The following is a 12,770-nucleotide window of genomic DNA, read 5'->3' as shown; positions in this document are numbered from 1 at the left end:
GACTCCACCACATAGCACCATGACTACAGCCACGATCAAGGTCTATTGTTGACCGAAACTTTTGCCAGTAGCTAAAAAAACGTTTGGATGGATACAATAAGTCAATAAAAATAAGCATTTGACGTAACAGCAAAAAGAGAGTGCCGTGGTCTTTCCTTCACATTGGGCATTTTAGGGGCATAATAGGGAGGGGGCAGGGGAGGAGCCTGGGCAAGTGGTGGGATGGGCCAGGAGTGGGTAGTGGGCGGAGGTGGGGGGCTCCAATTTAGATTCTTGCTATGGGGCCCAATGACTCCTATGTATGCCCCTAAGCGGAGCTAAATGTCTGTGTAGATGAGCAATATATGAAGCAGAGTTGTATGTCTGTGTAGTTAAGCAGTGTATGTAGCAGAAATGTATGTCTGTGTAATTGAGCAGTGTATACAGCAGAGTTATATGTCTTTGTAGTTGAGCAGTGTATACAGCAGAGATATATGTCTTTGTAGTTGAGTAGTGTATGTAGCAGAGCTGTATGTCTGTGTAGTTGAGCAGTGTATGCAGCAGAGCTGTATGTCTGTGTAGTTGAGCAGTGTATGTGGCAGAGCTGTATGTCTTTGTAGTTGAGCAGTGTATGTAGCAGAGCTGTATGTCTGTGTAGTTGAGCAGTGTATGTAGCAGAACTGTATGTCTGTGTAGTTGAGCAGTGTATGGAGCAGAGCTGTATGTCTGTGTAGTTGAGCAGTGTATGCAGCAGAGCTGTATGTCTGTGTAGCTGAGCAGTGTATGCAGCAGAGCTGTATGTCTGTGTAGTTGAGCAGTGTATGTGGAAGAGCTGTATGTCTGTGTAGTTGAGCAGTTTATGTAGCAGAGCTGTATGTCTGTGTAGTTGAGCAGTTTATGTAGCAGAGCTGTATGTCTGTGTAGTTGAGCAGTGTATGTAGCAGAGCTGTATGTCTGTGTAGTTGAGCAGTGTATGTAGCAGAGCTGTATGTCTGTGTAGTTGAGCAGTTTATGTAGCAGAGCTGTATGTCTGTGTAGTTGAGCAGTTTATGTAGCAGAGCTGTATGTCTGTGTAGTTGAGCAGTGTATGTAGCAGAGCTGTATGTCTGTGTAGTTGAGCAGTGTATGTAGCAGAGCTGTATGTCTGTGTAGTTGACCAGTGTATGTAGTAGAGCTGTATGTCTGTGTAGTTGAGCAGTTTATGTAGCAGAGCTGGATGTCTGTGCCCTACAAGCGAAATTCAGCTGCCCGAGCAGTGACTGCATCTCCCTCACAGTTGATTTCTTCCTAACCAACATAACCACTAACAAGGTACGTAACTTATTCCATTTATCTTCAGGCAATCTAAACTCCATCTTATCGGAATCAATCACTATACCCAAAAATTCCCAACAATCGCAAGGTAATACTGTCTTTTCTAACGCTATTGGAAAACTCTTCAAACTTAACTAACAATTGAAAACTCATATCTGACCCTGAACTACCTACAAACAAGAAATCATCCAAATAATGCAAAATCCCTCCGTCCGACGTCTCAAAATCAATAACCCAATGAAGGAAACTAGCAAATGATTCAAAATAACTGCCGGATTTGGAGAAACCTATCGGCAAACAGCGGGCAAAATAAAACTTACCTTCAAATTGAAAACCTAAAGAGTTAAAACCATTAGGATTCACCGGCAACAATCTGAAAGCGGACCTAATATCAGCCTTTCCAAAACACCAGATTCTCCCACGTGGTTGGTTTCTTGCGCCGTGGGAGAATCTGGTGTTTTGGAAACTGTTAGCGGTTCCTCTCCGGCAGGTTTATGCTGGTTAAATGATGAGGCATCAGACCTCCAACCCGTGAATATTTCCCTGTGCAATGAATATCCGGTTTGCTTCTGATCAGGAGATAAATATCAACCCCGACTCTACTTAGGTTGTTAAATATCTGAAATCTTTATTTCCCAGCACATATTTATAGGGCTTATTGGGGGTGGGCGCATATTGTCTCTCAAGATCCAATTGGAACAATCCTGGTAGTTCTTATAAGGCCTTGGGAAACATGTTTGTCAAAATACAGTGGAAACTTTGTTAAACAATACTGGTATCTGCGATATACAATACATGAAAAGGGTTCTTTTACATGGAACAGGTTTCTCTACATGCTAAAAGGTTGAATAGGTTCTCATAGGTTGCTGTCATTGTATGTGAGGTGGGATGTTAAATAGCCTTTTGCTCAGGCCGGCTGCTATTGTGTCCAGGACTGGCAGAGGGTGTGAGATATGTTAATTCGAGGCACTGCATTCCACAAGAGATGAGGCTTGTATAATCTATGTCTAATCTGTGATGTATCAAAAGTAAGATTATGAAAAATCCCTTTCAATCCAACCATTGATCCCAACTTTTATATATATATATATAAAACCGGGATCACTGTATGTTTTTCTCCATCTAAGGCTGTGTGTGTATATGAGACACATGAAGACACTAAAGACTATGAAGGAGATAAAAAAAAACTTCTGTGTAATTTGGCTCACAGTAGGAAAAAATCTCCTGCATAGTGAAGAGAGAGAAGAAAGAAAAGTAAGAAAAAAAACACAAAACATAACACAGGCCTTTAGAATCAATGTTATTCTGAGAGTAGCACCATGGATATGTTTCCTGTGTGTTTGCTGGAGGCATGCTCTACACATAGATAGGATGTTTGGGATGCACTGAGTACAACAGCCTAGAGTTATTATTCACATGATTACCCCCACTATGGTCACCGTCAGCCTTTGGATGAATGCTGATTCCAGGCAACCACCCAAAAAAACAATCCCACCAATTTTGACTAATATCCCTCTTGATGTCTTTTGCCAGTTCGCTCACTGCCTTAATGAGGTCTTGTATTGATTTTGCATGGTCGCTGAGATTGAAGCAACACATGCCTTCAAAGGAATCACATCCCATATTATGCTTAAGCAAGAGATAATCTATAGTCAACGGATTTTGTAAGACGGCCTGTCTAGTGCCCTGGAGATCTATCAATAGTTCAGACAGAGCACTAGATGTGTGGTTTAACCCCTTTGCAAGTGCACGGACGATCTTACTCAGGTGTCTATGATTTGCTGTTGCAAGGCCTGGGACTCCTACTAGGGATACGGCCAGAGAGACATACTCAGCTTCAGAGAACAGATGTACTGCTGAGTCACAGTCGCTTGGAAGAGTCTCTCCTAGGGACTCGGGAGTGGGCAACCAATTTTGGGTTAGGATCACTGAGAGCCGGGAAAGTGTACACGGCCCCCCTGTTATATTCCCTGGGACATATGTCCAGCTTCGAGTCGCACATGTCAGTAACCATCCCTTAGGGAGCTGGACATTTTTCCCATAACTAGGTTGTATTATGGTATGGGAACAGGTCATGTTGTTGGTTACTGACTTGCACTGGCGAAGGCCTAAACAGGTGACGTTGTATTCTGTGGTGTATGTAGGCTGGCGACTTGGTTGTGTGCTCATAGGGATGTGACTTCTACTGCAGGTCATGTCATAGCAGACTTCAGCGGAGGATATATATCCTGTATCTACCTCAACCATTTGTTTTGTGAGTGAATATGAAGAGCTGTTGCTACAATACGCGTATAAGTTTGGATGTGCATATACATCAGCATCCTCCACACTTGTGTCGTTCTATGCTGTACTGTAATAAATTCTTAGGACACTCACTGGGGTGGGAACAGCTGAGAGGCAGGTAGAAAACAAGTCATATGAGTTGTAGTGATCTGCAAAAATCCGAAGAATTTTGTATATTGGTGGCAATAAATGCCCATATATTGTCCTTTGTGTCTAACAGATTTGGGGTTAATCGTAGAGTGGAGACCCGAATGTCTCTTGTGTCTCTCACTTCCTGGGGTGATGAGGGGCAAACTGAGGGTAGGTCCTCTGGATAATGAGCACATGTTGCTACAAGCCAAACAGTGGCTACTAGCATTGTTCCTACTACAAAGAGTGCTACTGCTGCACGGATGTGAGGCCTTCCAGGGGTATGGGTGTATAACGGCATTGTACAGAACACTGATGCTTCCTTCTTCAGTATGGCTTGATCCAATTGGAACCTCGCCTGGTTCTGGTCACTTGGGCACAGGACTCAATGGTGGGGCTTCCTTTAGTCTGGATGCGTGAATCCAAGCAGGGGAGTCGTCTGTCAGCACAGCAGTTCTGGTCACGGCCTAGACTGCCACAGGGGGTCCATAGGGCCGGTCCAGCGAATTCACCATGTGGAGGGCCTTTACCAGACTTGAATGGGTGGGTTGGTGCACCTGTTGGCAAAGGAAACGAGAGCGAAATATCACCATAATCACTGTTTAGTTTATCAATTTATTTTTGCCACATATTCCTCCTGTATCTGCTGCAAGTCTCCAGGCATAAGAATTAATAGACTCTTTGTCCATGGGGTTGGGAAGGGTCTCCCCATCAAAATCTCAAAGGGACATAGCTTGGTTCTTGGGTCTGGAGTCATTCTGACTTCAGTAAGAATAGCTGGCAAGTACTTGTCCCACTTATGGTAGGTACCTTCAGTTGCCTTTCTTAGTTTGTCCTTCAGTGTGCAGTTCATTCGTTCAACGACTCCCGAACTTTGGGGATGGAATGGTATATGGAACTTTCAATCTATAGCTAACTGGTCAGCTATGGACTGAGTTACTTTTAATTTGCTCTGAATGGGGTTCCATTGTCAGAGCTGAGTCTGACTGGGCATCCCCACCTGGGAATGATTTCCTTACACAAGATTTTAGCTACAGCTTTTGTGTCCTCTTTTCTTACTACGAAAGGCTCTGGCCATCTGCTGAATCTGTCAACAATTACCAAAAGAATTTTAGGGACCACTCATGAAGGCGACCTTGACGTGGTGAGTGGCTTATTACACTTTGGCCAAAATGTACACCAATGCCTTATTCAACATCCAGCATAAAGGCAGGGCAGAGTGCTGGTTGCAGTGTGCGATTGCATTTTGTGTTTTTACATTTATATCTCTATTTCGCCATAGCAATCTGCACCTGCTAGGGGTTGTGCGGGCTGAAATTTCCATATTTTTTCTTTGTAGTACGTATTGGAGGCGTGGCGATCTCCAAGCAGTCATGCACACCTGACCTGTTAGTCTGCCCCCCTGGAGGCTGGTTTTAAAGTCAGTATAAAACTGAGTCTGCTTATATAGCACCTACCAGTAGCCATTAGGCTCCAGGAGAAGTATATAGTGGGCTTAGCATGCATGTTGGTACTTGCATCCCTGGATCCGATGAAAGCTGTAATGGCACCGGACGGGGTTAAAAGCAGAGTGTGCTTGGCGTGCATGCTGTACCTGCACTCCCTGGACTTTGTGTGGCTGTCATGGCCCATAACAGGTAGGAACTAGTGTTAGGGACCACTCATGAAGGCGACCTTGATGTGGTGAGTGGCTTATTACGCTTTGGCCAAAATGTACACCAATGCCTTATTCAACATCCAGCATAAAGGCAGGGCAGAGTGCTGGTTGCAGAGTGCGATTGCATTTTGTGTTTTTAGGTACCTTCAGTTGCCTTTCTTAGTTTGTCCTTCAGTGTGCAGTTCATTCGTTCAACAACTCCCGAACTTTGGGGATGGTATGGTATATGGAACTTCCAATCTATAGTTTACTGGTCAGCTATGGACTGAGTTACTTTTAATTTGCTCTGAATGGGGTTCCGTTGTCAGAGCTGATTCTGACTGGGCATCCCCACCTGGGAATGATTTCCTTACACAAGATTTTAGCTACAGTTTTTGTGTCCTCTTTACTTACCACGAAAGCCTCTGGCCATCTGCTGAATCTGTCAACAATTGCCAAAATAATTTTACACCCATTTGTTGCTTTTGGCATGTGTGTAAAATCAATTTGCAGTTCATGAAATGGTCCTTGTGGGGGCAGTAAATGTTCATGACGACCTACTCTCTTCCCCTGAACATTGTTTCTAGCGCAGGTTAGACATCTTGAAATCATACTTTCCGTAACTTGCTTTAAATTCTCTGCACAAAACCTTTTACTTACCTCCTCAATTGTTGAGTCCCTTGTGGCCTAAACCATGTATTTGGAGTATAAGAATGGGGACTGCTATTTGGGGAATCCCTACTACTGCTCCTTTTGACCATAGACCGTTAGCATCTTTGGTCAACCCTTGAATCTCCCAATACACAATGTCTTCTGATGTTGTAAATGTTTGGAGCTGGGACAACATAATGTTATTTTCAGGTGTGAGCGGTACTAGCGGGGAATTTATCAAAACCTCGATCGCGCAATTTTGTGTGACATGTGAGGCTGCTTTTGTGTGCCTGTCTGCTAACCTGTTCCCCTGGGCAACTAGCGTCATTGAGGTTGTGTGCGCCTGACATTTAATGACTGCAATGGCCTCTGAAAGTTGAATTGCTGCAAGGAGATTTGAAATGAGTTGTGCATGCGCTACTGGTTTGCCTGTCGCTGTAGTGAACCCTCTATGCTGCCATATTACCCCAAAGTCAAGACACACCAAAAATGCAAATCTAGAGTCCGTGTACACATTTAGTCGCTTACAAGCCATAATTTTGCAAGCTCTAGCAAGTGCAATCAACTCTGCAGCTTGTGCTGATGCGACAGCGGCTGGCATGGCCTCAAAAACTCTATTGGGCAACTGTACAACTGCATAATCGGCATGAAATGTGTGATCATCTGGTCTGGTGCAGGAGCCATATACAAAAACACAACAGGTCCTGAGACATGGTGGCATGCCCTGCACAGTGACTGGGAGTAGTTTGGATATATATGCAACAGGTCTCAACCGTCCTCCATGGTCTTGAGCTAACACAGCAGCTATGGTTTTGCAATTTTCACGTGCATATAGGTGAAATGGGAGATTGTATTGTGGAATGCCCAATGCAGGGGCTGAAACAAGAGACATTTTTAACATCTCAAAAGCATCTATCATTTCAGGGGAGCAAACAATATTCTGGGGAGCAGGGAAGTGGAAGGTCTGAGGAAGAGTCCCAGTGTGAACAATCTGGGATCCATAATCTGCAAAAGTTTACCATACCCAGGAAGCTCATCAACCCTGACTTAGTTTGTGGGCGTGGCAGACTAATTATTGTGTGGATGCGATTTGGTGCGAGCAACCGAGAGCCAGGTGTGAGAATCATACCAAGGAAGGTAACACTTTTTTGACAGAACTGGATCTTTTTCTTAGAGACCTTCTGTCCCTCTGCTCCCAGAAAACACAGCAGTGACAGTGTGTCTTTCTGACATGCTTGTTCAGATGGACTACATATTAATACATCGTCTACAAAAGATAATAATGTGGAACCATGCTGCGGATGCCAGTTTACAAGGATTTGTTGGAGAGCGGTAGAGTAAACTGTAGGTGCATCAATTAGACCTTGGGGCAATCTGCACCAGGTCATTTGACGTCCCTTGAAGACAAACGCCATCAATGGCTGTATCTTCTCATCCAGTGGTATGCTAAAGTATGCATTGGAGAGATCGACCACACTGAAACATTGTGTTGGGATCTGGTTTATGAGTGTAGTTATGTCGGGCATCACAGGTGTTATGGGGAGAATGATTTTGTTTATTGCTCTTAGATCTTGGGTGAATCTGTAAGAGCCATCTGACTTGATTACAGGATTGACTGGTGTATTGTATGGGGAAGTGGTGAATTTAAGCACGTTCCGTTTGAGGAATGCCTCAATCATTGGTGCTAGGGCCTCTTCCTTTGCTTTTTGGATGGGATATTGTTTCAGGTACACAGGCGTATGTGGCTTGACAGTAGCCTTATACGGTGTGCAGGGGAGAAAACCAACATCAAAGGAATCTTGTGCCCATGTCTCTTGTGGAATCTCCTCAAGAGAACTGGGAACAATTTCCTGCTGACAAGTGCGAGTATGTACACAGTCAATAGAGAATCCTCCTTCCTTGTTCGGCAGGAGAGAGATGCCTAACTTGATCATTAAATCTCTTCCTAATAAATTTGCAGGACATGTTGGCAAAATAGCAAAAGAATGATCTGTTAAAAATTCCCTCCACTGATTATACACCTGGACGGGTGGGCTACGTCTGGTGGGTGTTAACACTCCGTTTATTCCCACAGAAGGTTGGCCAGGATAGGTTTCTTTACCTGTCCACTGCCTGATGACTGAGATTGTTGCTCCACTATCGATTACAAAATATTCTTCCCTATACCTCAGTGGGTATCTACCATCTGCTAAAATTGGTTTGATCATGGGCTTTTCTTCTGCAGTGCAGGTTAAATCATACATGGCGACGGAGTTTGGGCACCTTCATGGGGGGTTTGCTGCATTCATTCCCCACTGAATGGGATATTTAATCTGTGTTTGCCGGGTCTGTATGGGTATTTGCTGAGCCTGGTCTGGGGGAGGGTAAGGGCAATTTCTAATAAAATGCCCCGGTTGTTTACACCTAAAACATACACATGGGGTTTGTCTAGGTCCTATGTGCTGCTGGAAATCGCGCTTGTCTGTATATCTACCCCTATTGTCATGGTGAGGACGGGGCTGGGAGAAATGTATATCATGAGCTGATGATTTGATGATCTGTCTCATGGTTTGTGTTGGGGTCAATGTAGGCCAACTATCAACAATCATTTTATTTTAGCGACTTCTGGCAGCAAATTTGCAACAAATGTCTGTGTATACACTAAACCCATATCATCTGCAGTTGCCAAACCTGCCTCCTCTATCCAAATGTGTCTAAATCTCTTTGAAAAACCTGACACACTTTCCCCAGGTTTCTGTTTACACGCCGTGGCTATTCCAATATCTCTCCTATCGCCATGCATCTTTTTCAATTGTGCCAATACTTGAGTCCACATTGACTCTATCTGGACAGAAGTCCGTAAAGGATAATTGGCAGGCGTGATATCTGCACCGGGTATTGCAAGAGTGTCACATGTTTCAAAATTAAAACCACCTTCTGCTGGATCCTGATATCCTGTGACCCCCTCTAAAAACAGATAGCCATGCTTGGCCGCAAGTTTTCATATACATTTTATTCCGGTGAGGGTCTCCTTTATTCCATGGAAAAGTGTCTATGTCATTCAGACATAGGCCCTTGATCATGGCCATATGGAAGTCTGAAAAAGACCCTTCTTTTGGGAACGGGTCAGTACATTTCATTCCTTCTGTCTAAAAATTATCCCTTTTTGGAGAGTAGCAACAAGTTGGGTTTTATGTAAAAAAAAATCCATTGTCTAGCTCCACCAATTTTACCGCCATGAATACATGTTCCTGTTTGTCCTGGAAAGTGAAGAAGTAATTACTTTTTACAAAAGCAGTCAAAAAGTTTCAGGTTTGTTATGCTGTGCAGTCTGGAATATAATGGAGATGGCAGGAGATGTGTAGGGGTGGTAGTAGTGCCATCAGGGGTAGGAGTACAGTATGGAACATGATGGATGGACAGGAAGACAGTAGCAGTGGCCTCATTGAGCCAGTGATAAATAGCCAGTCCCCACTTTCAGCAATGTCATGTATAGTCATTGGCATCAGGCAGAGATGTGTAAAATTCCTCATGGATCCATGCCTGATTCATTTTCACAAATGTAATATTTTCCATGCTTATGGAGAAGGGTGGTCAAGACTCCACCCATGGGAAATTGGGCCAGTTCCTGCCACTGGTCCAGTTTGCTGACTTTCGCAGAAGTTCATGAAGTCAGGGCTTGGTGCATCTGCCACAGAAAGGGCACAGTCCAGGTACGACTGAACCTGGTTGTTCATGAGGGGCATATCTGATGACGTGCATGTGGTTGGCAGTGCAGATGAAAGAGTTGTTTCATCATGTTCAGCAAACTCTATTGGCTGGTGCTGGACCCAGTTATTCTGTACTCCATCCTCACTGTGATGGTTTGTCATGGCCATCGTTGTCATCTTTCTGGCACACTGAGTGTCAGTCGTTAAAAAAACTGCTTAGTCATTCTCATAGACTTGCATTAATGCTGTATACAAGTCTATGAAAGACAGAAATTGTAACAATGATTCTGTTTAGGCTATGCCTCTCCACTCCACCCCTCCTAGTAGAAGGTTCTAGTTTAGCTAGAAACTATGTAAGGAGAGAAGAGCCCCTAGTTGTCTGCAAATAGGTAAAGGTGTTTAGTAGGAGAGACTATGCCTGTCTGCAGAAAGGGACCAGTGTTTAGTAAAAGAGAACTGAAGAAGACACGGAGACGGGGATGATATGTACAATTGAGCCATACACCTGGACCACCAACCCTTTGACCAGAAAGCCAGCCTTCTGAGAGAGAGAAAGAGACAGAGGGACAGCTAGCTCAGGCCTTTCCTCAGCATCAAACCCTTCTTCTGCCCAGGAGGAGACTGGAGAAGCCAGCCCTATGCCTCGTCTCAGGGAGGAGACTGGAGACGCCAGCCCAGTGCCTCGTCTCAGGGAGGAGACTGGAGACGCCAGCCCAGTGCCTCGTCTCAGGGAGGAGACTGGAGACGCCAGCCCAGTGCCTCGTCTCAGGGAGGAGACTGGAGACGCCAGCCCAGTGCCTCGTCTCAGGGAGGAGACTGGAGACGCCAGCCCTATGCCTCGCCTGTATTGTTTTACACCTGAATCCATCCAGTAAAGAAGCCCCCTGGTTACTGCAGACCCGACTCTCTGGACTTATTTCCTATTGGGGTGCACCACTCCTTGCCATGCCTTCCGGAGAGCAGCAACACGTGGGGACACTTCGACAGTGGCCCCAGTGTATCGTTGGGGCCAACCCCAATCTAGTCCCTGCACCATAATCTCTTTTTACATCAGCTGTGAGATAAATATCAGGGGGATGACATTGTTTATGCCACAGTTGTCCCTACTGACAAATCGAATGGCCTCTTTGAAAGCATGATTACGACCTCAAAACAACACATGCTTCCAGCCTGGCCACATCGATTTTCCCACATGAACATATAATGCCACTTGCAGATGGAGAGCTGTACTTCCTACTGTAGATTTGTGCCTGAACACTGCGAGGGGTTTGTTGGGTGGCAGTGTAGAGAAAAATTACCATATGGGAGATGCCCACACATAGCCACCACCAGTGCTCATAACATTTCTGCCATCACCACCGCCTGAGCATGCCCTAGATCTGACGGCTTTTGAGCCAGCGTCCTCTGCTCCTTGGCTGACCACAGGAGAAGACAATCTGCTTGAGATGGCAGTAAAGCCCAGCACAGCAGGTAAAATCCAGTTCTTTATTGAGAGCAGGACTCAAAAAATCTGATGTGTCCCTGCCAGGGGGAGTCCAGCGCTGATCAGACGTTAGATTCCACCTTTACCCGTCTTTCCCATTTGGTCCAGACAATGTCCACTGGTTATGGAAACCAACTCAAACTGGACACTGCTGGTTTATGATCCAGTCTGAGACTACAACACCCCCTGGCTTCCCCTGCTGGGAGATATAGTGTCTGTGAAGCAGGGAAGGTAACGTCTATCAGTTTTATTATAAGAGACAAAAAAAAACACTCCTAATTCTTCTTCTTGTGGAGGCATCAGAGGCAGGAAACGGTGCGTAAACGAGAACGAGAAATAGAAAGCAAGAAAGTAAAAGGAAGCACAAGGACTTATACACTACAGGAGCCCATCAGAGGAGACGAGTGCAGAGCTCAGAAACGGCTATCTCTGGTGTTACATAGGACTGCAGGTGACATCTGCTTCGTTATCTGTACTCAGAGAGTTATCACTGTGTTATCTCTGGTGTTACATAGGACTGCAGGTGACATCTACTACATTATCTGTACTCAGAAAAGTATCACTGTGTTATCTGTGGTGTTACATAGGACTGCAGGTGACATCTACTACATTATCTGTACACAGAGAGTTATCACTGTGTTATATGTGGTGTTACATAGGACTGCAGGTAGCATCTACTACATTATCTGTACTCAGAGAGTTATCACTGTGTTATCTCTGGTGTTACATAGGACTGCAGGTAGCATCTACTACATTATCTGTACTCAGAGCGTTACCACTGTGTTATCTCTGGTGTTACATAGGACTGCAGGTAGCATCTACTACATTATCTGTACTCAGAGAGTTATCACTGTGTTATCTCTGGTGTTACATAGGACTGCAGGTAACATCTACTACATTATCTGTACTCAGAGAGTTATCACTGTGTTATCTGTGGTGTTACATAGGACTGCAGATGACATCTACTACATTATCTGTACTCAGAGAGTTATCACTGTGTTATCTGTGGTGTTACATAGGACTGCAGGTGACATCTACTACATTATCTGTACTCAGAGAGTCATCATTGTGTTATATGTGGCGTTACATAGGACTGCAGGTGACATCTACTACATTATCTATACTCAGAGTTATCACTGTGTTATCTGTGGTGTTACATAGGACTGCAGGTAAAATCTACTACATTATTTATACTCCGAGTCATCACTGTGTTATCTATGGTGTTACATAGGACTGCAAGTGACATCTACCACATTATCTGTACTCAGAGAGTTATCACTGTGTTATCTGTGGTGTTACATAGGACTGCAGGTGACATCTACTACATTATCTCTACTCAGATGGTTATCACTGTGTTATATGTGGTGTTACATAGGACTGCAGGTAGCATCTACTACATTATCTGTACTCATAGAGATATCACTGTGTTATCTCTGGTGTTACTGTGAGATGGGATAACAGCTCGCCTTGTGTAAACACTGTTTGTATAGATTAAAGGGTAACTGTCATATTTTTATTTTATTTGCTAGTCTGTTAGAGCTCGGCATGTATACCTGAGTTAGTCTGTCAATGATTGTCAAAAGATCTGTAATGACCTTATAATAAC

The 12,770-nt window shown here is 44.4% G+C and overlaps 1 protein-coding gene across 7 annotated transcripts in view; it reads left to right on the top strand.

Moving 5' to 3' along the window:
• LOC122944600 overlaps positions 1–12,770 on the top strand; it is a 565,582-nt gene that overhangs the window by 523,694 nt on the left and 29,118 nt on the right. For 5 of the 7 annotated variants that reach the window (XR_006391034.1, XR_006391035.1, XM_044303045.1 and 2 more), the window contains exon 1: positions 11,518–11,615. The exons of 1 other annotated variant lie outside the window; for it this stretch is intronic. The gene's annotated coding sequence lies outside the window, so the exon portion shown is untranslated. Of the gene's footprint in view, positions 1–6,951; positions 7,130–11,517; positions 11,616–12,770 lie in introns of those variants that run through there. One more of the 7 variants, XM_044303044.1, reaches the window with a different exon arrangement.

The sequence above is a fragment of the Bufo gargarizans genome, chromosome 8 (genome assembly GCF_014858855.1).
Source record: "Bufo gargarizans isolate SCDJY-AF-19 chromosome 8, ASM1485885v1, whole genome shotgun sequence".
NCBI classification, from domain to species: domain Eukaryota; kingdom Metazoa; phylum Chordata; class Amphibia; order Anura; family Bufonidae; genus Bufo; species Bufo gargarizans.
The sequence above is the reverse complement of the archived record's forward strand: the minus strand, read 5'-3'. Positions and strand labels throughout refer to the sequence as shown.